This window comes from Hypomesus transpacificus, chromosome 18 (assembly GCF_021917145.1).
Source record: "Hypomesus transpacificus isolate Combined female chromosome 18, fHypTra1, whole genome shotgun sequence".
NCBI lineage: Eukaryota > Metazoa > Chordata > Actinopteri > Osmeriformes > Osmeridae > Hypomesus > Hypomesus transpacificus.
Genome location: NC_061077.1, coordinates 3,641,376 through 3,666,453, shown reverse-complemented (window position 1 = coordinate 3,666,453; position 25,078 = coordinate 3,641,376). Strand labels below are relative to the sequence as shown.

General features: G+C 48.9%; 1 protein-coding gene across 2 annotated transcripts in view; it reads left to right on the top strand.

Annotated features, from left to right (window-relative positions):
- Positions 1–1,961: 1,961 nt before the first annotated feature.
- LOC124481123 (plexin-A2-like) overlaps positions 1,962–25,078 on the top strand; it is a 32,394-nt gene continuing 9,277 nt past the window's right edge. Inside the window, exon 1 of one of the 2 annotated variants that reach the window (XM_047040910.1) lies at positions 1,962–2,484. The gene's annotated coding sequence lies outside the window, so the exon portion shown is untranslated. Of the gene's footprint in view, positions 2,485–15,535; positions 15,888–25,078 lie in introns of those variants that run through there. The other variant, XM_047040911.1, reaches the window with a different exon arrangement.

Genomic DNA, 25,078 nt, shown 5'->3' with positions numbered 1-25,078 from the left:
AACGCATGTTCTATCTGCTTCAGCAATGCAGCAGAGTAAAAGCCTTCACATTACTCATTTTGTCCATGAAATGTTTACAATTCAAGTGTCCTAGTATTTACTTGGACAAAGTGCGTAGCGTAGCCTTTTCAATAATTCACTTGTCCACGGTTGCTCAGAAACTTGACACTGAGGAATACAGTCTCGGTGCAGAAGAAAAGAGACCCAGTTGAGAATGATTGCTACAGTTACAAAAAGCTATACATCACATCCTTCCGACAAGACTGGTCAAACCATGCACACGGGCAATACTCTGCACCCTCTGCCTCAATATGAATTGGGTTATCTTCCAATCAAACAAATCGCTTCTTGTTCCAAACAGGGCTGCCTGGGAGTAATGGATTGAGGAGCCCTGTATTTGATTACCATGCTGCCGTGGGCGGCTCCACTAAGATCCATTTGAGAGGTACTGTAGTGTGGTGGAACTTATGGACGGCCTCCAGATATTGACCCCATCTTTAAGTGGATGCTGTGCTTTTAGTGTACTTACACACTAGTTGGTCTGCATCTTCTCCCTTTTGGCAGTTTTGCAATACTTTTGACGGCAGACACCGGGACTTTTCCCACTTTGAATTATTGATAGATCAGAGAATGCAGCTAGCCTACTTTTATTATGCCACGACAGACTTTTAAAGACAGAAAGTGGGGGATGGTTAGATAAGATGATCAGAACTCTACCTCTTTTGGATGGGGCCGTGAGAAAAGTATTACTTGACTATGACCAGAAGGTAGAGAATGATAATGGCCATTTGATCTGACTGTAATGATCTGAACTCAAAAGTGAAAGACATGGAGGTGGCCAACTTCCCAGAGGCTAAAAGTATCCACAGTGTCTGAAAAATCTGAGTCAATTCATTGGGATTAATGCAGTTCAACGATATACCAACCTTCAAAAATATGTAGTTTATCAAAAAGATCAGCAGTGCTGAAGGTGTTTGTGCTGTGGCAGCATTTAATAAATCTCATACTTAAAGGACATTGTTCGGTCATCTTATGAAAGCATTGGGACTCAGGAATGCTAGGAAGTTGCTGTAGACTGGATCATTATATCAGAAGCAAAACATGCATCAAACTGTCAATCAACAGTGCTTTTGAGTGCTTTAATGGTTTGTTAATGCAATCTGCAATGGCCATTACAGCGACGGATAATTACAATTAATGTCTAGAATTCAAAGATTCAAGAAAGGAAAAAAGTTAAGAGAAATAAATTTAGAAAAAAAGGGAGACATTAATAAAGAAAGAAAGAATAGACTTCAGTCTATTACTGTAAGACACTGGGCCGTACGTAGCTCGTGACTTTTGCCTATAGATGGCAGTATTCAAACGGACTTGGCGAAGACAGGAGTTGATACCTCTTTGGTGTCAGTGCGCACTGAAGCTGGGAAGACCGCGTCGCAGTATGTTGAAAAGACTTAGCTTGTGTTAATGTGATTTTTTTTTGTTAATCAAATTATTCTAACTTTGTATTCCAATTTTTTATACAATCACATTAGGTGCATAAAACATGTAATAAAAATGACATAGATTTTCACGTGTTTAAGAAAATTGATCTGCAAATGTATCCTCAATTGGCTTAAGAGCGAAAAAAGAACCAACTAATTGCGGCTAAAGTACAGTAACCAATTTCATGCCATTTGCATCCGCCTCCTCGGATATTTGGGTGGCCATTGAGAGACGGAGCCTGACGGAATGATACGGGTAAATGTATCTTTATCAATACATTTCCAAGAATAACGTGTCTATCTTAATTTGTCCCAATACAGATTGATCACAACATATGGCCATGCCATGGGACTCTGCGCTCAAACAGTTAACACAATCACAAAATGAGCCCGTGATGCCGAATTGTACAGGGGGGTTGGGTTTAAACGCTGTGGTGTGCAAGTGGTACAGTATCGTACGTTGACTGGCTTTGGCTAGAGCAACCGATTCGTGCCAGTCCTAGCACAACCCTCCAAGAAAGGCAGTGCGAGTACTGAATCAAATGCTGCGAAATTGTAGCCCATGCTGACGATGCCGGACGATGGCAAGCCAAACCGTGTCTAGGGTAGGCTAGAGGACATTCCATTTTAAACTGAAGGAATGTGCCATATCGCAGGCATGTCTCTCTAAATTCGTAGAAAGTGTCAACGAAGGCTTACGAAGTTACGCGCTAAATTGTAGAGATCAGTTTTGAGCCAGCATTGCAGCCGTGCAGCACAGCGCAATGGATATGTATGAATGAGAGACGGGTTAGAGTGCCCTATCCTATGTCATTTTCTAGGAAACTAGAGGGATCTAGCTAGCTATCTTTAATTACTCAAACATCATTGAGAGGTGCCGTGTCAGACTTCTGGTACTCGAAACATTCCGTGGATTTAAGTTGTTCAGTCCATTACCAAAAGACGACGAACACTGCGAGGCTATAAAATACCCGAAAACAGGAGACCTCGTTGAAACCTAGAGGTGGGTGACATCGATCATATTCATTTTAACGGTAAAACAAAAAAACCTGGTTGAATTAATGTCATAGTCTAAAGTGGCAAATCGTAAAACAATTCGTTCAGACTCCTGTATTCCGACGCACGGTAATTTTACAGTCAATGCAAGTCAAGGGACTGTAACTGACTGGGATATTTTATTTCATGGTTTAGAGAGGTGGAGGTACATCGTAATTGTTTCAAGAGCATTAATTAGCAATTTTCAGGAAAAAAAGAAAGCATAACAGAAGATGTGTCGCCCACAAACAGAACGTAGGTGCACTTACCTATGTTTATTCATGCGTAAAAAATGTATCAACCTGGAGATTGGGCATAATGTCATCACCTACCACTCTGCACACTTTATGTCCACCTATAGCCAGATGACAAGGGAAACTAAATCGACATAAACATTTGAAATAACCTGCACTAGCCTATGTGAAATGATAACGCACGGTGTAAGTAGACTGTCTGATCGACACTGTTGATGTTTTATTATTATTAGGCTAATAAAACAATATTAACTGTAAAAAAGAGACATGATGAAAAACATAGAAATTTAGTCTACTCCAATGTTTGTCAGTACAATCGTGGTTTAATTAACATAACAATTCAGTTGTGCTGACCTTGAATCCGAACTCCCATGTAATCTCATCTGCTCCATAGGCAGAGCAGCCTACGTTCTTACACAGCTACTGTAGGCTACTTGCACCTTTAGTGAACTTTAATGACACCAATTAATGAATGCGGTCTGGATGTAACATGTTCACACTTAAAATGTTACGCCGTTACTCTGCTTTACAGAACTACCCGACAGACACATTGTTTGTGGTTGCAAGATATATTTGCTGCCCTGACTGAGACGTTATTTTTACCTCTGTATAGACTAGAATCACCACATAGTTGATTTATGATAAGGCTTCTTATTACAATGTGGTGTGCCGCATAATAGAATAACTCCCCATATCCCCCCAAGCTTGGAAGCCTCTACAATCTGATGCATTGTTGCCAACTGGCTGTAATTTGGAATTCAAGATAGACTCTACCGCTCATCTGTTGTATGACTCCGGAGCAGATGCACTCACAAATCTTCATTTTCCGTCACACTCTCAGTGCTCCGGCAAGCACTCATGACAGTGTCTAAAGAAAATGAATGTTCTTTTAAGTAGAAAATTGCTTTACATTTGCATGAAAATGACTGGCATCTGCCATGAGTGATGGAGAGCTTATTAATCCCCCTGACCATGCAATCAAACCCTATTTCTTCTTCGTAAAAAGTTTGTATATCTGAAGCATGACCTACTCACATCATTATTTTAATATCCATCTCAAAGCGAAACAGCAGTTTGACCCCAAAAGGAACACCAGGGTGGAAATTGCTGCCTTGGAAGAACAAACCCAGCACTCAGCCATGGGTTGATTATCACATGCTGATTACATTCACCTAATTAACTCCAATCTGATGAAAAAAGCATGCACTGATAGTCTGGAGCTACTGCACTGAAATCAGTGTGTTTGACCAGTCCACCACTCATAGGCTAAGGATATTACACGCAATCATATCAGCTCTCAATAGCCACCAAAGCCTCGTCTGTTGAACGTTGGTGTGAAGACAGCTTTGGAAGATTCCTGATCTGGTTTCTTAGATGATGTGATTTTTTGTGAAATGTTTTAGCAGTGCTATTTGTTGATTGTTGTAATATAAGTACTTCCAGTCGTGCTAGATATGCTTCAGTTTTAAATTCAAATTCAAATGAACACAGACACTAATAAAATGGGCATTGCCAAAATCACACTCACAAAATCACAGAACCATCCAACCACATCTCATATCTAAAAGCCCTTCTTCAATGTATGTTGCTTGACCAATTCCATTTAGTCTCAGTGTAGCACTTTCAAGAAATGTATTGAAGAGGGGGCAGTCCAAGAAAAGCTATTGCAAACCCCCCACATCACACACTTGGTAATCAATAAGATTTAATCATATACACACGCACGCACAGAAATTGCTTCCATTGAGCAAACCATCAAATAGGACGGGCTGAATGCTGGTTGTTCTCGCTCTGCCGTAGTCAAGTGAGTCCTTTCCTGTCTCTCTCTCTCTTTTTCTCTCCTCTCGCTTTCAACACAAGCTCCAGTTGTCTGACTGTATGTTTCTGGGCTGCTCTGGGCAGACAGGCTCTCTGCACTGCTCTGTGTTGATCTCAGGCTATCGATTTGCCTATGCCAGTTTAGATCTAGAGGAACCTTAAGGGTAACAAGGTCTTATGTGCTTAACGCTGGTTTGTGCACCTCGGTTTAAATAATGTCAGTTTTCGAGTTGGAGGATATTTCTCTATGGACCACTTTCCAACCACTCCAAGAAGGGAATCCACATGCTCTGCTCTCTTATTCTGTTTGGTTGAGTTGTGTTAGTTGTTGATGCACTGTTTTACTGCTCTGGTTTCAACACTGCTGTTGGGTATTAGTTGTTTCAGACTAGTCCTAGAGGTGTTGTCTACACTGATAGCCTCAGTGAGAGGGCGGCATGTGAATGTCATATTAACCCTGTTCTAACCACCTCCCTCCCTCCCCACCCTGTCACGCCGCCCTCATTCAACGTGTCTCTAACGAAGGCTGGATAGATCCTCATCCACACACCGACTGCTGCATGCAACTCAAGAGCGTTCTCTATCGATGGTTGACGCCTCAGAGCTTAGATGTCACTAACCAGACAGCTTCAGGTACTGGGGTCCAGGGCATGATACCCCCCCCCCCCCCCCCCCCCCCCCTTCATAAACTACTTATATGGCAGGACTAACTGAGTTGCATGTTAGCTGACAGAGATACATGGTGTGAAGACACGCTGGCTTCTTTATGATTTGCTGTGTCACCAGCCTGCTCACACTCAGCTCCTCTCCTGCTCCTCTCTGCCGCCCCCCACCCCCCCCTCTCCCGCGGCAGCCAGATTTGCCCCTCTTTAGCTTGAGAGATTTTGACAAGTTGCTATGCATGCAGGCGGAATCCTTGACCTATTTCTTAATGAGTGAACAGTGCAAAATGCGCTCAGTGGCGGTGTAGTAGGTTAGGCTTCCCTCCCCTTAAAGCACCCCCCCCATGTACACACACTCGCTGTCTGTCTGATACACACACGCAAACACACACACACACATGCCTTACGGCTACTGCTGTGTGTTCACTGAGTTGTTCACGGCAGATATATAGGTCTTCTACATCCCATCTGATGTGTGTACAAGCACTGTTTGTTTTAATGCTCTTGGCCTCCCGTCCTGCTCACTGTGGGCTGTTTATCAGAACCTCTCGACTGTCCAGCTGTCAAAACACAGATCTCTATCTGTCTGACCCACGCACTCCGCTCAGTGAAGCATGTTATAAACATGTGTGCCCGTGTCCTCGCATGTCTGTGTGCGTGCGTGTGTGCTTGCTATCGTGTCTCTGCCTGTGTGTGCTTCCATGTGAGGGTTGACACGAGAGAGATTTGAATCGCCCGTGACATTGATGAAGTGGAGGGTGTCCAGGGAGAACATTTGGAGTGAAGTTGTGGTCTGGTAGAAAGCATAACTATCTCTTCTCTCTGTCTGTTTCTGACACCACTGGCCCTTTACCCACAGCCAGCCAGCCAATCAGTCAGCCAGACAGACAGCCCGACTGCCTTCTCCTAGTCCTAGTAATTGCAGTAAACACTAGACTTTTACTGGTGAGTCACTGCTCTTAAGCGTTCTGTTCAGCAGGACTGTATTTAGACTTGTCCTTTGTTGGCTACGTTTATCCCAGACTAGAGGCTTTCAGCATAGCTTAGTTAGATAGGCATCTATAGAGCTGGAGATCTTAACAGTCTGGCTTTGGAAATAGATGTAAATGAGCTACGAACTGATATGAATGAGCTGAAACATGCACATCCCCTAATGCAGGTTGTTAGTTCCTTCCCTCCTCTAGTATCCGTATCGTATTGTCTGTGATGGGTATGTTCACTGGTAATGTAGCCAACAAGCCAAGTCAACATTTGAAAAGACAGCGTCTACAATTGTTACCATTAGGGCTGCGCTTAATGGCTTACTCATGCAGTTGTTAGTTTATCTGGAGTGTGTGTGTGTGTGTGTGGCCTACCGTGACTTACTGAATCGTTGAAACCATTTGGAATTGATGGCCATAGGCCACTACATTGTTAAGCAGCGACTGACTCAGTATGAGCAACACAGCACAGAGGGCACAAATCAATGTCTCAGCTCTGCATTACATTTTCCAATACCTTCCCCAGGTACTCTTTACAACAGGACTTCCAAGTGGTGTTTGCCGAGGCTAAAGTCCGAGCATCTGCCCGGCTCTTAGTGGTTGGAGAGGCCAGGGTGGGAGGTGTTCCTTCTGTCACCCCTGTGATGTGCCTCTAGAGGAATGTGCTTGACCACATCATTGGTGGAGGCTCTGCCATGGACTGGAGGGATGGAGGGCTGGCCCATCCAGATGGGGCTGGCTGTGGAGCAGACTCCAGCTAGTCTCTGTGGAGAGGGGAGAGGGTTTGAAGCAGTAAGCGGCATCCTCCTTCCGCCAGAAGAAGCGCACCAGCCCTCCAGACCCCAGCACACTTCCCCTCCTCTCTCTAGCCACGCCAGAGGGACCGGGCTCTGCTCGGACCCCAGTGTGCCCTCTCATCTCCTCTCTCTGGTCTCCGAGGCCGGCCAGCTTGCAGAAACAAAGCCCTTTGTCTGACCGCTGAATCTAACAGATGGAGAAATGGACAGTAAATGAGAGCAGGGAGAAAGGAGAGAAAGGGAATTTAGTGGAGCATGGTGGTGGCTATGCATTTAGGCCAGTCCTTAGGGAAGCATAATACCCTCACAATGCAACATTGGCAGAACATTGGTGAAACTTTCCCCCACGGAGGCAGTGCTACAGTGACTGTGTGTGTGTCTGAGAAAGGAGAGAGAGAGACTGAGAGAGAAAGAGAGAGAGCCATCAGTCTAGGAGGGCTCTCCAGGGCCGTGCAGCCTTTATTAAGATGTTAATGGAACTGCCTTCATGACACATTTCCATGGGACTGCATCCCTCTCCACCGCCATTCTGCAGAGCCTCAATCTCCCCTCCACTCTCAATCCATCAGGCTCTCACACACACAACAGGCTCTTCAGGCATGCAGGTCCATCTCCACATGCCTCTACCCAGGCACTCTCACACTCTCTATCTGATTCATGCTGTCACCGGCCATGCTATATTTTCACCGTGTGTAACAAAATCACCCGATCTTGGTGATAAGAACAGCAATCATGGCAGCGGGAGCCGGAGAATAACAAGTCTGGCTGTTTGTTTGTCACTGAACTTCACACTCGGTCCCAGGCAGCCTGTCAGGCCGACAACATGGCTGAAGAAGTTATGTGGCTGTTTATTCCAGAACCATCCACTCAGCTTGCGTCTCTCCACCTCAGCCCTCTGACTGTTACCAAGGCGGCACGGCACACAGGACAGCCCCATCACCGCTGCAAAAACCTTGAGCTCCCCATGCAAATGCCTTGACTTGTTTTAGTTTCATGAAAGCTCTGAATGCATTGTCTCTGAACTATTTTCCCTTTTCACAGCCGTTGAATATAAGTCAGTTTGGGCTGGCAGCATCAATAATCAATTAGCTTGTGTCATGGGAGGATGTGCGTTTTTGTTTAGTGTGGAAGTTGACAATAAGTGAGCAACAAAAGAGAGCGGGTGAGAGGCGGCTGAGGAGGGACGGGACGGGGGGGGGTGACGTGGGCTCCGCACAGACGCCAAGGGGCAGCTGTCAGTAGCAGACAACTGTGTGTTTTTGCGTGTGTGTGTGTGTGTGTGTGAGATGCAGGGCACCGGGGTGGGCACCAATGTGCAACACGCGGCAAAGCCCACACTGCCCCCTGGTGATGAGGACGCCCCGTCTGCCATCGTCGCCATGGTTACAGGAGACAGGGCAGAGGCATTGCATGTCTAGTTTGTTCGTGAACGAAAGCGGGAAAGAGATGGGGGGGGCGGGGGGGGGGGGGGGGGGACGACAGAGAGCAAGTGAGAGAGAGAGAGTGAGAGACCAACGACAGCTTTGTCCCTATTTCTCTGCTGCCTAATTACAGTCAGACCATTTACAACCTGCAGCTCAGCTATATCACCATCATTAGCTCTTTTTCATCTGTTCCAAAGGCAATGACTGAGTTTCTTACACGACTGACTCAAGCTTTGTTCATCACTCCGGAAATGTACCATCCACATGGTTAATGCACATGCATTAGCTTAATGTGACACCACTGGCTGCTGAATGAGTAGCCCTACTCATGAGTTATGAGTGTGGCCTGTTCTGTTCCCCCGTGCCTGGTCCTGTTGAGCTGTGTGACATGTAGCCACCTGCATCCCTGCCGGCTGCTGTGTTACTATTCTCCAGCCAGCCGTGGCCTTATCAGTGAAGCTAGCTCCAGCGCTCCTTAGGGAGGCGGAAGGCTTCACACCCCCTCCACCTTCAGGAGCCACCACGAGAAGAGATAACACCTACCAAACTCATTCCTGAGTCAGATAACAAACAGAATACCTCAAATGAAAGAACCCCCCCTTCCCTCTTCCCAAACACACACTCCCTCTGTCCCTCTCTCTGTCCCTCTCTCTCTGTCCCTCTCTCTCTGTCCCTCTCTCTCTCTCTCTCTCTGTCTCTCTCTCTCTCTCTCTCTCTCTCTCTCTCTCTGTGTGTGCCGCTTACTCGCACACTCTTCCGATGCAGATAAAGTCTTTCCACTGTGCGAACCAAAACAAACCCGACTACAGTAATGATGAAAGACGGCGAAACTCCACAACTTCAAACTGAGAAGCAGCCAAGCCTGGCATCCGTTTTCCTCTTGCTATGGGTTGGAGAAAGCCTGCTCTGGCCCAAACAATCAGAGTGGGCTTGCCACTGCCAGCCTGATTGGACACACTCCTTCCCAAACATGGCAACTCCATTCTTAGAAACTGGACTTGGGGTCATGTCTCAGTCTGGGGGAAATTGGAAAAGGTGCTTATGGGAGGTCGTGTTTTTAAAAGCCCAGTCTATGAGTCTCCTCTCTCCATTCCGGAGGCTCTGGGCTCTTTACTTTGGCCCAGAGAGGCCTGCAGGGTCCCGGTCAAGGAGGGGGACCGCCCCCCTGGGAATACTGTAGTATGTTGATGCACAAACACACTACTCTGACTGACCCATTGAGAGACAGAGAGAGAGAGGGAGAGAGACAGAGAGAGAGAGACGGCAGTTGGAGAGGAAGACTGGCGCTTTTTACTCTGTCAGTTTCAGCCATGAGAGATCCGTGGGAAATGGGGCGGAGTGGAGCTACCTTGTGATGAAGTACATTACAGCAGTGTAACTCCTCTCTGGGTTTGAACTGACCTGGAGCCATTCTCCACTGTGTTGTTATTGATTTTGGCCTGTGCTTGACCTTTAATGACAATGCTGTGGAATGCACCCCTAGCAACAGCAGCAGGACCTCTGTGGGTTTATTGTCGTAGAGCTGAAAGAGAACAAGAAGCACTGGTTTTCCTCCCCTGCTTTTGTGCCCTCCTATCAAACGATATCAACAATATGGTCATTGTGATCCATGTGCAAACCATAACAATCAAACAGCATGCATTCCAGAAGGCCCTCCGTTTCTTCCTGCCGTAGGAAACATGATCAAGATAAACTGATCTGAGTTGGAAGCTGGATGTGGTTTTTTCCCCCTGCCTTTACTTCCTCGTTCCGTTCCCTCTACCAGGGCAGTGTCAGGCACCAGACGTTAGCTGCACGGTTAGCGTTAGCTACTCTGCCCGTGTCATAAGCAATGAAACGTGAGACGTGGCTGTGGCGTGTCTCTCCACACCGCTTCTCATGTCTGAGGAGAAAAAAGAGAGACACAATTATGATCATGCGCCCAGATCTGAAATAACACGGGCCGAAATAAAGAATCAAATTATGGCATCATGTATAATTCACAGATCCGCAGCAATGTAGGTCAACAGTGTTTCCTTTCTGCCACGTTTAGGGATAACGACGGGAGAATTACAGTATCTAAGACAATTACCCTGAGTGTGACAGGCTAGACTGTAGCGGCAGGACTGGAGATCCTTGTGTTGTCCATAAAGATGCTGATCAAAAATGACTGTTCTGAAGCACAGGCCTGCCTGCCTGTCTGCCTGCCTGGAGGAGAGGGGGAAGAGAGAGGGAGAGAAGGGGGGGAGGGGGGGTGGACTGGGCAGGATTGTACTCCGACAGCAGTGAGCGAACATCTTCTTATGTCTTAATCTGCAATACTTAGGGATCTAAGACCTAATGCCATTAAGTGGGTGACACACAGAAGGTGAGTAGATGGGATTTCTGCCACAGATACCCCCCCCCCCTTCCCTCCCCTCCTCACCCCCCTAGCCATGGCATGGCCAGACCATTATCCCCTGTCTGGCTCACGGCCTATGGAGGGAGCCCAACACTAATACCCCAAGTTTAGATGAATGTTCTTATTACTGAGAGCTTTGGGAAGCTTGGGTAGACAACGTTTACTGGACGTCTGGCTGCACCTTTACCGCTGCTGCACATGTGAGTCCAGGCTGTTCTAACTTAGCTGGAGAACAGTGTGTTCCACTAAACACAGGTGAAGAGGTGGGATTCATTTGCATTTGATTACAAAACACCCTCTTTCAGGTATTGTCATTATGCAGATTTAACATGGAACATGGCAGTTGTTGTGTTTCAAGTCCAATATGAATATTTCATTGTTCACTGTTCACACAGGACTAAAGTCCCATGTATCATTGAATAAGTTGTGTTAACTATTAAGCGAAATAAGCCTTGACAGTGCCATTGTTGATCAAGAGAATTAAGCATTCATTCTTGTGTGCTTTTGTGTATACAGTTCCTCTCTGTCTTTTCAAAGCTGACAATTAACAGCTTACAGCATTGCCTCCGCCCTCCCTCCCTCCCTCCCTCCCTCCCTCCCTCCCTCCCTCCCTCCCTCCCTCCCTCCCTCCCTCCCTCCCTCCCTCCCTTCCTCCCTCCCTCCCTCCCTACTGCTTCCTCTCTCTGTTCTCTCCCTTGTTTACTTGGGAGGGCGGAGGAATGAGAACGAGGGAGAGCGTGCTGGGTGGAGAGGTGCCAGAGGAGGAGGGATGATGCTGCTGGGGTATGTGAGTGCATGTTCACACACCGCTCCTTAGCAGTTTCACGTGCCCACCGCCTCCTGTCGCCTTGTAAAGCTTACTCCATTCAGTTTGAGTGAGAGACAACCTCGTCCAGAGCGGTGGACGGCCTCATAAAGGAGACCCAGTCTTTTGTTTGTTTCTCCACGGTTACTGTAGCCGTCGGCTCCTCGCCACAAAGCAGCAGCAGCAGCTTGAATGGCTTCACTCGTGAAACGGCTGAAATACGGTCTGCCTTTCACCCGCAGCCCGGGGCACTCTGCATGTAGCACTGTGTCAAGGTAAACACACCCCACCCCTCCATCTGTACACTGCGACTAGGCAAACACACGGGATTGGATGATTGCTGTTCAGTGGCTCTCATGTGCTCTGGTCCTCAATATTAGTGTTTTTCTTTCTGGATATACTGGGGTGATGTAGTCCCTGGCTCTAACCTCTAGCAGCTAACGGATGGTTCTCCAGCCTGGATAGACTGTCAGAGCAAGAGGAATTTATCTTAGCTGCCGACATGGATGGCACAGCCACAGTGTAGACCAGTTCCCACCATGAGAGACCATGAACAGCCTGAGCTCCTGTCCTCTGTGCAAGCACGTGAGGAAGGATGGTGGACAGTCATAGACCAGCAAGGTGGAGATGATGACGAGATGATGACATTTGGCACCTTGGGCATTTGACTGTCAAATCCAATCATGAAGTGAGCACATGGGAAAAGATTACCATCTGCATATCTCCCCTCAGACATACGGCGCTCGCCTGACTGACTGACAGACTGCTGGAGGTCCTGATCAGGCTCTGCTCAGATCAAAGAATGGGTGTGTGGGGTAGGCCGGCCCCTTGTTGACAGACAACTTCCGCAGCCTATGAGAAGCAGTGGGAAGAGGAAGCAAAGAGGAGGCCTGGGAATGTTTCTGCTGACTGTGAGTCAGACAGGAAGAGGAGAGGAAGCTGCTCTGAAAGGGAATGTTGTATTAGACTCAGGCTGTGTGTGCGTGTGTGTATCCAACAGCCTGGTAGGGCCTGGGAGTGTGTGTGTGTGTGTGTGTGGGGGGGGGGTATTCGAGGTAGTCTGGGAAGATTTGGAAATGCCACCCCTGAGTCAGACCTGAGTCAGACAGGTGTTGAGAAACAGCTAGCCAAAGGGGGAGGCAGGTATTGGGTCCTAGACATACACACAAATGCACACGTACACAGCCTCAGCCTTTAGCCCTCTCTCCCTCCCAGTCTCCTAGCCAGTCTCAGCCTTCAGCCCTCTCTCCCTCCCAGTCTCCTAGCCAGTCTCAGCCTTCAGCCCTCTCTCCCGCCCTGTCTCCTAGCCAGTCTCAGCCTTCAGCCCTCTCTCCCTCCCTGTTTCCTAGCCAGTCTCAGCCTTCAGCCCTCTCTCCCTCCCAGTCTCCTAGCCAGTCTCAGCCTTCAGCCCTCTCTCCCTCCCAGTCTGTTAGCCAGTCTCAGCCTTCAGCCCTCTCCCTCCCTGTTTCCTAGCCAGCCTCAGCCTTTAGCCCTCTCTCCCTCCCAGTCTGTTAGCCAGTCTCAGCCTTCAGCCCTCTCTCCCACCCAGTCTCCTAGCCAGTCTCAGCCTTCAGCCCTCTCTCCCTCCCAGTCTGTTAGCCAGTCTCAGCCTTCAGCCCTCTCTCCCTCCCTGTTTCCTAGCCAGCCTCAGCCTTTAGCCCTCTCTCCCTCCCAGTCTGTTAGCCAGTCTCAGCCTTCAGCCCTCTCTCCCACCCAGTCTCCTAGCCAGTCTCAGCCACCACCACTAACCCGCTAATGAGCTCAGTGCTGCATGCTCGTCTCCTCCGGCTGGTTGCCCCTATTTGTGTTTCTGATGAAATGCTGAATAGGGCTTTTCGGGCCAATTCTCTAGGGTAAGAAACAGTCGATTTTTATCGCCCTCCTCTTTCTATGATTATATGTTGTGCCTTCCTGGCTGCTGAATACATTCTGCTAGGGTTACGTTTACGTAGATACGCCATTTTGTTTGGCACACAGTCTCACCAACCTCATATAACCCCCCCCCCCACACTTGGATTTGGGGACAATAGGTTATGCTGAAGCCTGTTGCTAGGGTATCATGTGCTGGAGCTGTATGCTTGTGCGCTCGCTCTAAAGTGGGCATTTATATCCTCACATCCTGTACCACAGCATACTCCCAGTCTAGAGTTTCCCAGACTTTACCAAGACTTAGTCCTCTGTTCCAGGAATGTTAAAACATATCCAAGGTTAGGGTCCCAAATTAGAGTCTGGATTAGACATCCTCATCATCCTCATCCTTATCATCCTTATCATCCTCATATGTGTGCTCAGCCAGGTCAGAGAGTTCATATGGGCCAAAACACCAGAGGATTTCAAACCTGTGTGCTAGTTTCATCACATTTCCCAATCATGTATTAATTGTCCTTTAACACTCGCTATTTCACTCTTCCTTTCTTCGTCACTCTCCCTCCCTCCCTCTCTCTCTCCGAGGGATCTTGTCCCAGCAGCTCCCCCGACACATACAGTGAAACAGATGCAAATTTTAATCATCTCTCTAGCACAGATTTGTCTTTGATCAATCTTAATGCCCGGAGAGTGTCTGCTGTTGCATTCAGGCCGGGAGGGAGAGAAGAAAGCAGCGGGCTTGTGACTGGAGCCTGGCCACTGAAGCCATGCTGCTGCTACTCCACTGGAGTGGAGGGGCTCGCACAGTGGAGCGCTCCACATCCAGACCTCCAGCCATACACCAGCCAGGGTCCTAAAGCCCTCCTGGTTTGGGTCCAGCCAGAGATGCGGGCTGCTGCTGTTGTGTTTCCTGCAGAGTAGCGCCTCTGAGGGATTGCTGTGCCGTTCACATGTTGAGCTGGGATTTAGAATGGCCCTGATCAGAATATCAATGACTTTTCCCCTAGGACTTACTTACGCACATGCTTCTGTGTGATTACATCAGTGACAGCAATCCACTAGGCCCGTCTCTCCTGTGTGACTCAGTCAAGATGGAGTGTAGGAGCAGTGCTGGTGGACATTTGTAAAACACTGAATCCCTGCTCTACATGAGAGGCCCCCCTGGTATACAGGCAGTGAAGGAGGTTTCTCTATTGATTCTACCTCAATGTAAGGAAGGACTCGCAGGAGGAAGGGGGGGGGGGGGGGGGGGGGACTGGAGCTGTAGCGGAGAGTGAGAGTTAGAGACCAGGTAGGCCTGCTGGTGTAGCCCTGGGCTCTTCTGCTAGTCCCGCAGCCAGGCCCAGAGCAGGTTCGACAGCCCTGGGCTCTCATATCTGCCCAGGGCCTGGTCCTTCCCCCGCCTCTATCCACACCCCCTTCACTGGTGGCTGCTTGACTCTGTCTGACCCAAGGCACATGGAAGTCGAGCAGGTGTAATAACTGGAGGAGAGACGGGCGAGAGGGAGGAGATGGAAGGGGAGGATGAGGAGGAGGAGAGAGCAGTCTGGTAATAGCCTGCCGTGCTCAAGGCCTTTCAACAGGACCTGGCTAGAGAGCACAAATATGGGATTCGAAGAGGTGCACCGGGCCAATTGTCTTTGAGCCAATAAGTAGCTGCCCTCCCCCATCCCTTTTTCAGGTGAGTGTAACCACGGAGACCGCCTTGTGCCCTGCCGTATCGCACCAGGCTCATCCTTCGTAGCAAAGTGAATAAGAGCTCTGCTATTGCTTCGGCGACATGCTATTTTCATCTTGGGGCTTGTAGGTCACTGTGACATTCCTCTCTCCTCCTCTCCCCTTTACAGGTGGAGGACAGTGGTACAATAGCACACGTAATGAATGTTCTCTCAGATATGCTGTGCATGTGTGGATTTTGAGGGTATGTGTATGAGGTCACTGTCCACCGCTAGGAGCTTTGTATTTGCTGAGATTGTTATTTTGCGTTGTATTGTATTGCATACATCCTACGAACATACAATTTAATCTACTGGCATATTTCAGACTGAGGGTAGCATATTGTGTGTGTGGAGAAGACATAACAGCAACCTTGTGTGACTGTGCGTGTATAGTACGGTGTATGAGTGTGTGTTTGCAAAGTGAGGGAAGTTACCTACCATAGTGCTAGTGTTCGACTATGCCTGGCACTGCTTTACAGGGTCCTGCTCTGAGGATGTTGGTTTACAGGAAACCAGCTCTGATTTTCCCCCAGTCTTTGCCAAGCAGCCAAACAGCCAGCCAGACCTCCATCCTGTGGGGCTCAGATGGAACAGGCCGGAAGATATAAATGTGCACTTCAGCAGTCATCCTGGAGTCAGCCCGCTCTCTAGTCCCGAGGTCATTTAGGTGAGCTTGCCACACAGCAGTACAGAAAACAAAACAGTTTTGAGCAAAATATCCAACAAAAACTACATGTAGGCAGATATGCTACTGCATAAAATAAGGATCCCCCATTTTCAAACTTTGAATGACGTAAATAGCTACTCTTCTGAAAGAGCACAATTTAAACATGCCATAATCCCACTCCCTTTATCTCTGCCCTCCCTCCTGGATCTCCTTGGCTGCTTTTGGGACTGTGCTTTTGACCTACGTCTGTTTCACTCACAAACTCTTAACCGGTTAGAAATTATAACCACTAATTGTCTTCATTTATTTATCTGAGAAGTCCCATTCCCACTGGCCTACTACTCTCTTCCTAGACTCCATCTGTGAGGGGAAGAGGCTTGTACTCCGTCATGATATGACAAAGACTGGGGAGGGCCTGGCCCAGCCTGACCTTGACTGCCATTTTTTACACTTATTCATTGGCTTGGACTGGACTTGTTGTGTGCATACAGAAACAAGAGCCCCTCACCCAGCGTGCTGGCTGAGTCCTCCCCCCACATGACTGATACAGCATCAGCCTTGATGCCATACACTGCTATTACCCCACTCCCACCCAGACACAGACTGGACAATAACCAGCCGACAACAAAAACTGTTGTGTTTCATCGCCTCTGATGAAATTAAAGGCCTTTATTGTGCGGTCAGTGTGTGTTTGTGTGTGTGTATGAAGTGTGCAGTTCAGAGAGAGGGAGGGATACATTGAGGGAGAGGGAAGACTGAGTCCTGTGCCTGTGTATCAGTGCTAATGGGTCTGTTATGTGTGTCTGCAGATAGAGCCTCTCATAAAGGCCTTGATTTGTGTAACAGTGTTCTAGTGACCAGGAGAGAGAGAGAGACAGAGAGAGAGAGTTTTAGGTTTATTCACAGCTCCCAGGTAGCATCTTTACTACTAGCACTGGTTCACAACTAGCCGTTCTATCACCAAATGATCCAGCACGTTGTAAGCCAGACTAGTGTGGTATCAATGAAATCCCAGGAGGTAGCCAGTGTTACATTTATACAGTAAAAATCAAAAGAATTCTATTTGATGTTGAGACTCACGTTAGTCAAGGTTGCACTTCCCACTGAGCGCCACGTCTCAACAAGAAAGGAAATTCATTTCTTTGCAGGTAGCGGACTACAAGAGTACATTTAAACATCATATACTGTTGAGTGTATATTGCCTTTTTTTCTAGAGCTGTTTCTGCTCTGTATAATCCTGTATGATCCCAGCTCCCAGAGTGTGGGGTGTTGTTGTGTTCTCAGGAGGCTGGCGTTTATCACTGTTGTTGTTGTGTGATGTCAAAGTCTGGCTTGTGTCACAGAGTCACAGCACTGTCCTGTCTGACCTATCACTGACCTCGGACAGAGACACGGTGAGGGGGAGGGCTCTTGTGAGGGGGAGGGGGGTTGTGAGGGGGAGGGCTGTTGTGAAAGCAGGCAGCCAGTCTACAGGCCATGGTCTCAAACAAACTGTAGGCCTGCCTCTCTGGCCTCTGGGCCCCTGCCCACTGGCCTCTAGTCTCTCTGGTATGAGGCTACTATTCCTCCAAGCCCCCTACCCACCTGGCCTCCAGACCTCCCGCCCCCTGGCTGTGAAGGATATCCTGTATGTGTTCAGAGGAGTGTGGCCCAGTGTAAATATAATTAGCCTAACCCAGCCAGGAATCCCAACAGACAAGTGGACTCATGCTTCTGTTCAAACCAGGGTTTTAAGAGGCTGACTGAACAGGCCACCTTAGACATACGTACTGTACATACAGCACTGTAGAGCAAACACTGTACAAACAGGCACCCATCTTTCCAGAGAAATGATTTAGATACTTCATTCAATTCCAATTATTTGTTCAGTAAACAGGGAACTATTTGCTTGAAGTGACATTGAAATCTGTCACATGGACAAACGTCAGGTATTTAAAACGTGTTTATCTGACACAGAGAACAATGGAACAAGAACAAATGCATTTAAATTAACTTGATAAAGGGAAGGTTTGAGATGACGAACAGTTTACAGCAACGTGCCCGTGCTGTGTTTGGAGTGCCGGTGCTGTCCCCTGGCTCCCTGGGTCCCCTGGCTCCTAGAGTCACAGCCCTGGCTCCTAGAGTCACAGCCCTGGCTCCTAGAGTCACAGCCCTGGCTCCCTGGGTCCCCTGGCTCCTAGGGTCACAGCCCTGGCTCCTAGGGTCACAGCCCTGGCTCCTAGGGTCACAGCCCTGGCTCCCTGGGTCCCCTGGCTCCTAGGGTCACAGCCCTGGCTCCTAGGGTCATAGCCCTGGCTCCCTGGGTCCCCTGGCTCCTAGGGTCACAGCCCTGGCTCCTAGGGTCACAGCCCTGGCTCCTAGAGTCACAGCCCTGGCTCCTAGGGTCACAGCCCTGGCTCCTAGAGTCACAGCCCTGGCTCCCTGGGTCACAGCCCTGGCTCCTAGAGTCACAGCCCTGGCTCCTAGGGTCACAGCCCTGGCTCCTAGGGTCACAGCCCTGGCTCCCTGGGTCATAGCCCTGGCTCCTAGGGTCACAGCCCTGGCTCCCCGGGTCACAGCAGGGCAGCTGTGACGGTCCTGGTGTCTCAGTGTCCCAGCTATGCAGGACACAGACATCAGCCATCAGACGCACACTCGTGCTAATTGGATTGGCAGCTAATTGATTATGGCATGGGGAGAGAGCTGTAGTGGGCCCAGCGGGCATGTGTGTGTGTGTGTGTGTTTATTTGTGCATGTGTGAGTGTGTGTTTATTTGTGCATGTGTGAGTGTGTGTTTATTTGTGCATGTGGGAGTGTGTGTTTATTTGTGCATGTGGGAGTGTGTGTGTGAGTATGTGTATGTATGTGTGTGGATGGGTGAATGTGTATGTGTGTGTGTGTATGTGTGTGTGTGTATGTGGACAGTGCCGCCCACGCCCAGGGCATCTCCTCAGAGCCAGGACAGTGTGGGTATTCCACACACTGTGTATCAAGGCTGTACAGAGCATCCCTGTAGCTGTCGTGACTGGGTTCTGTGGGACTTCCAGAGAGCAGATAGCCTAGTCCAGCGCTGAGTGGCCTGCTCCTTAACTCAGAGCTGTCTGTCAGTGTGATTACAGGGGGAGCCTCTCTCTATCGCTCAGTCCAGATTTGAAACACTAGCAGAGGGAATGACAGGGATTACTGTGACTGGCTGGCTGTCTCTTATGTAAGCCTATTGGATTTTGGGCCCCGCTGAGAGAAATAACAGTCAGAAGTGTGCTCGCTTCATTGTGATACGGTATGGGCTAAGACAGAGTGAATTTAGACCAAAATGATAGATGTTCTAGTAGCAGCACACTATTTTCTCTCTCTTACTCTTCAGACTCCCCCCCCCCTCGCCCCCTCTCTCCTCGGTGGCTGTGGCTGCCCGCCTGTGGCATCAGGCTCCAGATAGAATGGAGCTGCTGCCAGCTGCTGAGTTGTGGCTGCCGCTACAAACTGCCTGGTGTCCAGCTGGACTAATGAATGGCATGGCTCTCTCTCTCTCTCTCTCTCTCTCTCTCTCTCTCTCTCTCTCTCTCTCTCTCTTTCTCTCTCTGTCTCTCTCTCTGTCTCTCTCTCTGTCTCTCTCTCGCTCACTCACCATCTCCCCTGTTCTCACTCTTCCTGCTTCCTGCCCCTCCCTCTCGCTCTGTCTCTTACTCCTCTCTCTATCTCCCTCTCCTCTCTGTCTCTCCAACTGCTTCTTGTTCTGAAGAGGCAGCTAATTCAGCAGGTCACATATGGTTGCATCTGACTGGACTTCTCGTTAGCTCCTGGCTCACGAGCCTGTCTGCTCCTGCTGCTGCTGTGGGTCCAGCTCCCGTCTCCTGAAGTGAGAACCTCCTCTCATTATTTGACAGAGGGTTGGGTTCAGCATGCCTTGGCCCTGTGCATGACCGGCCAGCTGTACACACACGTCCTAGTCCCTCTGGTTGAGGCAGCTGACCTCACATAACCCTTCCACTGGGAGGGTCTCCCGATGGGGCAAACAGGCTCAGACAAAGAGCCTCACGTCCGTTTGAACACGGCCCCGTATCTACAGTTTGTGGTGATGTCATAGCTGTGAAAACGGCTGCTTGTGCTGCAGCTGGTCTTTCACAGGGCCAGCTCTCTGTGGGCTAGTGCTGCTAGCTTCTCACAGCCCAGTGTTAGCCTAACCCATGGCTCACTCCAGGAACCATGTCCTCAAATAATCACCTTCAAAAGTGTTACATTTGTAATACAGCTACATTTATAACATTCTGTATTAAATTCAGGTCATCCATATAAGCCTGTACTGTGAATGTTAAAACACGACAAGCTGTGTTTGGCCTTTTACTTCCTGCATACCGTAGCATCGTCCTTCAGTCCCTGTTTTCATTATAGCATGATATTGACTTTCATAGTGACAGGATTATACAGTGCCGGCTGTGTGCTTCAGGAGTGGTTAAAGGCTTCTCAGTTGCTTAAGTGTGTATGGTGTCAATCAAAGTGCCTAATTCGATTGGCGTCCTGGTGGCTGAGGAGCCCTATCTGATCTGGTGGCCTCGGGTGGCGCGCTGCCTGTTTGTTCTGCACCTCTGTGGAGGATTCTCTCTCCTGCCTGTCGCCCTTTACAATTCAGATTTATGGAAATGGAGCTAATAGGAGCCTGCTCAGTTCCTGACAGACAGCTCTGATGAGAGTGACTTCCACCAGAGGACGGGTGCTCTGTCTGCCTCCCTGGCTGGCTGGTTGACCGGCTTGCTGGCTGAGCGGCTGGTTGGCTGTTTATATTGTCTGTCTGTTTGTCTGTCAGTATGGCTTGCAGAGCATATTAAAAATACACAAAGAACACAATTGTTACTAGTAAGATGTTAGTTGTGTGACCGGGGAGTGTTTGTTATCTGTGTGTGTGTGTGTGTGTGTGTGTGTGTGTGTGTGTGTGTGAGTGTGTGAGTGTGTTTCGTGCAGGAGGTGCTGACAGTGGGTGGAGTGAACAAAAGGCATTAGAATAACAATGATATTGTAATCTCCTTCAGCGGATGTCATAGGTGTGAGGCGTAATGCCACTGAGCACTTCTTCAAACAGCTGAAGTGTGTGAGGCAGGCGGGGGGGTTCCGGCGCTCCGGGGGTTAACTGAGGAGATTAGATCCTCACGCCCTTGTTTGCATTCAAGGATAAACGGAGATGCTGACACCCGCTAATTCTACTGTTGTATTGACATGGCTTTTTTATGGAATATCTCTGTGTGTGAGGGGATTTAATAGACTTTGATATGCTTCATTTGGGTAATAATTCAGAGAGGATGCTGCTGTATTAATCCCTCCTAGAGTGACTGGCTTCAGCGGGTTCAGTGTGTGAATGACTTCTCCAGCCCCATCCAGCTCCAGGCCTCTGCAGGGAGACTGCCCCAGGGAGGTGCAGTGACATGGTCACTAGGAAAGCTAGAAGTGGTTGAAACACTGCAGGCAGAGTGCCCTGGGAGGGCCCTGGAGTGTATGCGTAATCATGGAGAAGTGTGCATACCCATTAACTATGCTAAACTCCTGTTCCATTTTAGTCACCGTTCAGAGCATGTCGAAAGCCCGATTTAAACACCAGATCTTTGTTTGTAGCTGCAGCGTCTGAAACCCAATAGGCCGTGCTCTGTGGCAGTCTCACGACTGTTGTTGTTTTGCAGAAATATAAATTATGATATGGTTTGTGCCATCGCAGTACAGTTTAGTAGCAAGTAAAGTATTGGCTTTAGGCCTTAATGTGGTCTGACAGCAGCAGGCGTTGGAGCATAAAGGCTGTTATTCAGGGAAATATACAGCTAGCATAATTTCCCCCAGCATACAGCTCAGGAAAGCCATGCTAGTTAGATGATAAACCTTGTGGTTTCCCTTTTTGTTATCCCCCTCTCCACTAGCAGGTCCGCTGCAGTGTGACGCTAGCTCCCAGGGAGACAAAGGAAGTATAAATATAGCTAGCTACTCTAACTCCTCGACACGAGACGCAGAAAGGCTCTCATTATCTCCACAGAGGATGTCAGTTAAGAAATAAAGACTAATGGACTAACCCCTCCTGCTAATCGCTTTTTTACGGTCTCCTATAGAAAAGGACCTCCCTTTAGACTAGATTAAACTTTCTATTTGTAGAGTGCTAAACAGTGCTGACTGATCAACTTCCAGTCAGTTCCCAAACTTGGAGACACTTTTTAAACCTCTTATTTTATGATAATTATACCTTTAATTATTTGTTTGTTAATTTATTTTTTCTCCTTGGCTGTTGTAGCGCGTCCAAGATTATTAAACATTAAATGTTTTTGCTTTATACATTAATCATTTAGGAAATAACGACTTAATCCAAGGCATGAAATTCCGATATGTCATTTATTTTCCTATTCCACAACAATTAATTGGATTTAACAGCGTAACCGGATTCCAGTTGATGTTCTTTATCTCCCGGAATACAATTGCAGTAAATATGAATTTAGGAGATCAAACAAACTTTGGCAGCATTGTTAAGGAGCTTAGCATATGATAAAACATGGAGGGAGGGGGGTGAGGAGATGCTGCTAGGTTGCAGGGTGAGAGGGGCTCATGCCCCGTCTCTGTAGCCTCTCCGATGGCTCCCTGTTCCTCACCCTGCACTGTCTACAACCATCCCTGGTTTCTCACTTTGGCCTTTTTTACAGTCCCTCATATTCCTCTCTTCCTCTCCCTCTCTTGCTTGCTCTCCAGTGAGACAGACCCTTCACTTCCACAGATTATCTGCCACAATGCCGTCCTCTGTGCCCACTGTTGGCACTGCCCCTGTAGCTTGCCCAGTGGCTGTGAGTATTGCCAGCGTTTAGGCACAGGCACGGGTGCCCAGGCGCCCGTTCTGAGACAACAGCAGAGCTTGCCAATGGTCTTCAGCTCCTCACTATTCATTATGGAGCTATGCAAAAACAGTCTTTACTCCAAACCATGATCACAGCTTCTGTGCAGAGTGGAATGTCGTGGGTTATTTTGTCTTCATTGAGTGTCTACTCAGAAGTTTGTTTTTCTTTTCTCACACGGCTGGCTTTGGGGTTGTTAGGTGACCAGATGACTGGAAATCTACTGGTGTGTGCAATTTTTCTTCAGCCTCGGAGTGAGAACCGTGGTCCAGCACAGGCTGCTGTGCTCTGGTGTGCTGGTCAGTGTGGAGGTCCAGCACAGGCTGCTGTCTCTGCTGTACTGGTCAGTGTGGAGGTCCAGCACAGGCTGCTGTGCTCTGGTGTGCTGGTCAGTGTTAAGGTCCAGCACAGGCTGCTGTCTCTGGTGTGCTGGTCAGTGTGGAGGTCCAGCACAGGCTGCTGTCTCTGGTGTGCTGGTCAGTGTGGAGGTCCAGCACAGGCTGCTGTGCTCTGGTGTGCTGGTCAGTGTGGAGGTCCAGCACAGGCTGCTGTGCTCTGGTGTGCTGGTCAGTGTGGAGGTCCAGCACAGGCTGCTGTCTCTGGTGTGCTGGTCAGTGTGGAGGTCCAGCACAGGCTGCTGTGCTCTGGTGTGCTGGTCAGTGTGGAGGTCCAGCACAGGCTGCTGTGCTCTGGTGTGCTGGTCAGTGTGGAGGTCCAGCACAGGCTGCTGTGCTCTGGTGTGCTGGTCAGTGTGGAGGTCCAGCACAGGCTGCTGTCTCTGGTGTGCTGGTCAGTGTGGAGGTCCAGCAGGCCTTGCTGTTGTGTACCTCAGATGGTGCAATCCAGGCTGAATCAAAGGAATCATTGAGGAAGAGATAAATGTGTTTAGTGCGCTGGGTGCTCTCAGGTTTGTACAGAGCTTTTTCCCCCTTAGTTAGCTTGTGTGATGTAATTCCCAGAGTAGCTGACATTTTGTTGGTATGCCAATATCTCTTTCTGCTTCACTACAACTTACATCGTTGTCATGTGTCAACAGATCAGAGCTTCTGCACACACAGGGCTTGTTTAGAAAACAGATGGTTCAGTGTGGCCATGCCGGCATGGACAGCTCTCTGTTGCGTGCAGTCCCTGTTTCTATGGCGGTAAGCTAAGCAGAAGCTCCACACTGGTCTCCACCTCCACCATGAGAAAGTATGGTGAGTCAGTATAGAGGTGCCAGCCTTTTATACCAACCCTTTGCATAACCAAATGCCGTCTGCCTGACTGAGAATGCGAATGTCTCACTCATGCAACCACGACAACCACATAAACGTGACCATCGGCTAACTCCACCGTAGAGCCCTCGTGAGCCCCTTGAGCCACCTCACTTGTCCAGGTTATTGGGTGACTGTGTTGTGAGTCACTACTAACATTATGGAAATCGTGTGTGCCGTTATTTCTGACTCCTAGCTGAGAGCGAGAATATAGCGTCAGACGACAACAAAAGAAGGTGGATGCGGTTCTGCTTTTCTAAAAGCTCCTGCTTGGCAGTCTAATGAGGAAAGTCCCTGTGTAGAGAGGGGGACAGAGGGGACAATCAACATAAACAAAGCTCTGTCGCCTCTCCTCCCGAAAGCAATATTAACAGCTAACCTTTCAGAAGTCATTTATTGTGGAGGGTGCCCTCCTCAATGCAGCTGCCGCCACAACATGAAAAGAGAAAGAAAGGATTGATGCATATATATTCCTCCCAAGGCCTGGGGGGGGAAGGAGGGGAAGAGAGAGAGAGAGAGAGAGAGAGAGAGAGAAAGAGAGAGAGAGAGAGAGAGGGAGAGAGAGAGAGAGAGAGAGAGAGAGAGAGAGAGAGAGAGAGAGAGAGAGAGAGAGAGAGAGAGAAAGAGAGAGAGAGAGAGAGAGGGAGAGAGTAAGGAGAGATGGATGGGAGTAATATATCTAGCAGGGAGGAGGGGGGTGGGGTAGGGTTCCTCGGTGCTTCTAAAGCCCCAGAGGGCATAAGGCTGAGGGGCTGGGGGGGGAAAGAGCTGGCTCAGCAGGAGGCTGATTATACCTCCAGAGGGATGTGCTCTGCTCCTCCAGCATGGACAAACTCAAACAAAGGAGCGTAGCGGAGGGAGGGGGGGAGGGAGGGGGGGGGGGGGGGGGGAGCGGTTAAGGGCCCAGGCCCGGCTTTACTGCCCAGGCTGCTTGGGTTTTATGGCCATGCTAATGTAGTGCTTGTGGGAGCGGGCACCTCCCACACCTCCGCCTGCACACACGCCTCCAGCGGGCTGAGCGGCCCGCCGGGCCTCAGAGGCGGCTTTATGGGCCTGTGGATCAATAGCCTCCCCAGGAGGGTTTATTAACGTCAGGGTCGGAGAGAGC